Source organism: Perognathus longimembris, chromosome 9, assembly GCF_023159225.1.
Source record: "Perognathus longimembris pacificus isolate PPM17 chromosome 9, ASM2315922v1, whole genome shotgun sequence".
NCBI classification, from domain to species: domain Eukaryota; kingdom Metazoa; phylum Chordata; class Mammalia; order Rodentia; family Heteromyidae; genus Perognathus; species Perognathus longimembris.
In genome coordinates this window covers 17,784,554-17,790,145 of record NC_063169.1, presented here as the reverse complement: position 1 = coordinate 17,790,145, position 5,592 = coordinate 17,784,554, and the positions used below count along the sequence as shown (strand labels likewise).

At 38.9% G+C, this 5,592-nt stretch overlaps 1 pseudogene; it reads left to right on the top strand.

Annotated features, from left to right (window-relative positions):
* The first annotated feature begins 1,840 nt into the window (after positions 1 to 1,840).
* On the top strand, positions 1,841 to 3,484 carry LOC125357548 (annotated as a pseudogene).
* The last annotated feature ends 2,108 nt before the right edge of the window (positions 3,485 to 5,592 follow it).

Below are 5,592 nucleotides of genomic sequence, written 5' to 3'. Positions count from 1 at the left end.
TTCTTCCCATGGTTCCCTAGCTTGGTGTATTTCCTCCATAATTTCCACCATGTCTGTAAACTTCTTCATCCTGCACTATGAAACAGCCTTCCCAAAGAAGGCCCAAAGGCATCATCTGCCCAAATACGTTTCTATAGCAATTTGCCTAATACTCTTAATAAATGAAGGTGATTATATTCTTTGTGGAGATTCACAGTGTCCATTAGCATATTAAATTCCCTGAGGAGCTCTACAAGGAACACATAATCTTGTTCAGCTTTATTAGCTTCATCAGTTTGGTTTTTCTCAACAGTTTTTGACAATTCTCAATGTGGAATACCTGTTGACCTTGGGAAACATCAGAGTTCTGCAACATGCACATTCAATAGTATTATCTTGGCTCATTACATTCTGGAGAGAGAGAGAGAGAGAGAGAGAGAGAGAGAGAGAGAGAGAGAGAGAGAGAGAGAGAGAGAGAGAGAGAGAGAGAGAGAAGAGAGAGAGAGAGTTTCCCCCAGGCAGGGGACACAGAGACATGAGTCCTGCATACAGAAAAAGTCTGTACTCTATAGGGGCTACAGAAGTGTTAGGAAAGATGCATGGCTTAGGAAGAACCACTAATATAGCTAGAGAATTTGCCTTGATTAGGTCAAAGAAAGCATCTTTACTATGTTATCTTTGAAAAATATTGTAACCTATCAATGTGCTCTAAAGAGAATTTGAATTTGGTCATGCATCGTTGGCATTGCAAACACCATAATTATGACTTTATGAATCCATATAAATGTCATCCAATGATTATCTTTCAAAAACATTAGCTAAGACCTTCACATTCAAGTAGTCATTTGATATAAATTCCTTACATGTATGAGTAGGTGCTCAATTTCAGTGTTTCTTCATTGTCAATGGCTAGCCCTTGTAGAATCTTGTTAATGATAAATGTAATTTGATGATCCCTGCCCAAGTTCTTTTGCTATTAGGCATAATTCCAATGCACCTGTGAAGGACTTTTCATTTCAATGAACCAAAATGTACTTAAAAATTGGAAAGCTATGAAATGGTAGTTTGAAGAAGCAGCCTGTATTTGGAGGGCTATTGTTAGAAAGTGAACATTCCATGAGAGGGGTAATTTAGGAAGAAATTGATTTTACTATTCTTTAAGTCAAGGGAAAAAAACACTAAGTAGATGATTTTTCTACTTAGGAAAATATATTGAATGGAATCATTCATGTGCTGTGAAATTTGAAAATACCTGCTAATAAGCTTTTTGATTTCCAACTCAATAGACATTAGCAAACATAATTTCTACTTTCTCCTTCTTGGCCATGTTTCATTAACATAAAATAATTAATATGACATTTATTGCTTGGAGGATCGATCAATGCTATTCACTGTAAGAACAACAGTCAAAACCCATTTGGAAATTGTGATAAGCAATGTGAAATGTATTTCTTTTCATCTTAGACAAAGTCTTACTATGCAGTTCACACTGTTCTAGAGATTGCTGTGTAGCTCAGGCTAGACTTGAACTTGTGATTCTCCAGCCTTAGCCTCCTAAGTGCTAGGATTTACAGTCCTATAGAATTATGGGTGGTTCAGTTTGAAACACTTTTGAAGATTGTGTGAGACTTATTTTAATGTATGATTAGTAGATTTCCTATAGTTTAGATTTTCATCCCGTTAAAAAAATAAGTCATCTATTAAATGTAAATAGTTGTATTGTTCCACCTGAAAATTATGTATATACCTTGGCAAGGGAGGGAAGAACAGTACTTTTTAATTCCAGCTACAGAATATTAGGAAAGGTAAGCCTCTGAGCAGCACTTACTAACCACATGCTGAGAACCATCTTTGAGCTATGATGGTCTTCAAGTCTGGCCATTTCTGTCTTGGTTGCAAAACATGTACTCCAAAGCTTCCAAGATGGAAGACTTGTAGGGATTTCTTGAAGTTTGATGAAAAAGAAGGACCAGTGTTTGAAGTTCTGTGAGTTGCTCCGCGTATAGCAAGTCAAACAAGGTGCAGACATAGGATGAAAGAATCAATAAGCTTGGGCATCTATAGCAAACAAAAGCAATGCAAAGCAGGGTGCTGGGAGGTACATAGGGAAACGGATCCTATCACAGGAGAGAGAGCACTTGGGTGGGGATCTTGGAATCAAGCATTCTTTAGCAAGGAAATGAGTGTACTGGCCATTTGCCTGTGTGCTGTTAGGTCTGTTCCTGGACCTTTGTAGCTTTGCTTTGCCTCACCAAATATCCTTCCTTACTCATTGGCTACCTAATCAAGAGACCTGGCTAATGAGAGGAAATGGGGAAACTGGAGAGGAGGGGAAAAGAAGACATTGGTGGTGTCTTGTCTTTTAGTTTTAGGTTCTGCTCATGTTGCTCAAGATTCCGCTTCCAGGCCCAGCCTCTGGGGCTCAATTGTGATCACCTCAGAGTGGCCTCCCCATTGAGTCCCATCCAGTTTCCATTCCCTACTGTGCACATCTGGCTTCTTTAATCATTCTTATCATCTTCCTGGACTTCAAGGCCACACGACTCTGAGGTTCCTGTTTTGAATGCATATGAATGTTTGAAGGGCCAGTGGATGTTTTATGTTGAAATATCTCTGTTTATCAGTGCCTGTCACACACATGAGTTTGCAGTTTTGTTCAATGGACAGTGGATGGGGTTGGGTACGGGCAGAGGAGTTACAGAAGCCCGGGCTGTCAAGCCAGGCCTGGGGTCAGTGATACATGGGATGAGAATGGGCTGTGCAGAGCAGTGAGATTCAATACTTTCTGAAACTTGTTAGAATTGATCAACATGGAGAGCTGCTGGCCATCGTCTCTTTTCTCTTTGATGCTTTGAGAGAACCACGGAGGTTTCATGAAACACTTGAGGCTGCTGATGTAGAGGCCACATTGCCGTATGCAGCATAGGCAAAGACTGACTTGAACCCTAGATTCTTCCAGGTAAGTGACTTTTCTTAGCTTTTGTTTCCTCATCTGTGAGTGTGGATGATACTACATCTAATAGAGAAGTTAAATCTTTTTCTAGCTCTCTGTCTTCTCTGATGCGGAAGCAGCTCCTCGCCCCTGGAAACATATGCCTGCTCCAAGTTTGTTTCTGCCCTCCTTGGTCAGGAGCACCTGTCAGCTGCAGGGGTACTGAACCGATCAGGGACACAGAGATGAGAGCCACAACAGCTTAGCAGGTCTGCGTCCTCTGACCTCACGTGTCTTCAGCGGCAGCTTCCAAACCAACGCCATTTCAAGGGACATCGACACAGCAGCCACGTTCATTGGGGCTGGAGCCGCCACAGTCAGGGTGGCTGGCTCTAGGAATGGGATTGGCACAGTGTTTGGAAGCCTCATCACTGGTTAGGCCAGGAATCCTCTGAAGCAGCAGCTCTTCTCCTATGCCATTCTGGGCTTTGCCCTCTCGGAGGCCCTGGGGCTCTTTTGCCTGATGGTGGCCTTTCTCATCCTCTTTGCCATGTGAAGGAGCTGTCTCCACCTCCCATAGTTTTTTCTCTCATGTCTTATCTGCCCTGTATGTTCCTTTTCCTATATCCTCCCAGGAAGTCTGGGGAAAGTGGTTGGCTCAGGGTTTGACAGGGAAGACAAAATAAATACTGTATTAATAAGAAAAAAAATTCTACCAAAATATTTTCTACAAAAAACAAAAATAAGACAATATTCCACCCAAACTTAACAGTAACAATGGTGAACAAACAAACCATCACCACCAAGGGTTAAGTGATGAAGGCTTTGTTTTTTTAGCATGTACAAGGTTTTGCATAGAAAACAAAACAAACATAAGTGTATCAAGAGCTTGGTCTTTATTAGATACTTAATAAGTAGTTATTGTGTTTATAATCTTCAGTTTAGAACTGAAGGTAAGGGTCAGCTCATGAATTAGCTGTTGGATAGGAAGGTAAATCTAATAGAAGCATCTGTTTCATGGAATAATTTCAGTTTTCTTATTTCTGGTATTACTAGCCAGGGTAGTATTGTTCTAAAATATTAAAATACATGCAGGCACATGAACTTGACTACCTATAAATAGATTTTCATCTGATTAGAAGCATGCTCCCAATTGCTGTATAATACATCCACTTTAACAACTAGATATGAGATTATTATAAAATATACTTTTACTCCCTAGAAATCTCTATTTTTCAGATTTCTAAGTATTTTATATCCTATTTTTTACTATCATTTATTTCAGGTTCATATTTCTTTTTATTAAAAAAATCAAAGCATCTTGGAAGTAGGGTCATATTTTAGTAAGTCTCAGGTTGTATCCAGTCTATATAATGAGGCCATCTCTGTTTTTAGCTACAATGATGGTTTACTTATATATCTATAGAATTAAAACGCCTCTTTATCAAAACTTTTAGAAGGGATGTATATATATAGATACTTATCAATTTATTAACCAATTTATTTTGCAAATATATTACTTTTATATGCATATGATCATATGTCTACATAGGTAAATATATATACATAAATATTTCACACACTATACATATATATTCATATATGTATCTATCTATATCTATCTATCTATCTATCTATCTATCTATCTATCTATCTATCTAACTACGGCATATTCTATTTGAATGCCAGAAGAGTAGATTTCTGCTGCAAACAGATTTTAAAACATTCATGTATTTCAATAGATAGCAATAGGTGGTTTCTTATATATTCTATAACTTCTTTCTCCTCTTGCAAAAACATTTAAGCTCATGGGGCTTTATGTTCCTAAAGCTCTGGTTGGTGATAATACTGAGATTTACAGAGAGACTCTACTTTGGCTCTAGATCCCTACCAGGTGCTCTAAGGATAATTACAGATCTCTGTGCTACAGACCTTTCCCACCCAGGTATCAAAGCACACACTGCCAGTTCAATTTCCCCTGAGTCATGACCTTATGTGGTAGCTCTGTCAGGAACCTGAGGTGAAAATAGTTGAGTTGGCCAAAGTAGGATTATGTTAGTGATTTATCACAGTGATTACATCAGACTTTACATGTCTGGGATAATGGACAGTCCATTATGCCTGGGTGTCTATGTGGCAGTATGTCTGAAACAGACTAGAATTTGAACTGGTGGAACGGCAAAGAGGACCAGGCAGGCCACATCCAATCCCTTGAAAGCCTGAAGGTAGAGCAAAGACAACTTTTTTCTCTGCTTGCCTGGGGACCCCATATTCTTCTACAGTTGGACATTGGCACTTCTGGGTATTGGCCCTTGGCATTCAGACTTGGACTTGAACTTGAACCATGGACTTTCCTGTTTCTCAAGCCAGAAGGATTGGAACCAGACCACTGCTTAGAGATGGCAGATTGTCAGACTTCTCAGCCTCCATAATTCCACAAACCACCCTCTTACAATGAATCCTCTCTTAAATATCTGTACATATCTATTGGTTCTATTTCTCTAGAGTACTCTGCCTTATACAAACTCTCATCAGGAAACCTTTTACATGTAAAGTGATTTTGGTTTTTACTTAAAAAATGTTGTCAATACCCTAATCCTTTGAGCTAACTATTACATGTATTGTGTTTTTTTTTACATCTTTGTGAATTTAGATTTTTTAAAAAATATGGCAAAGACCTA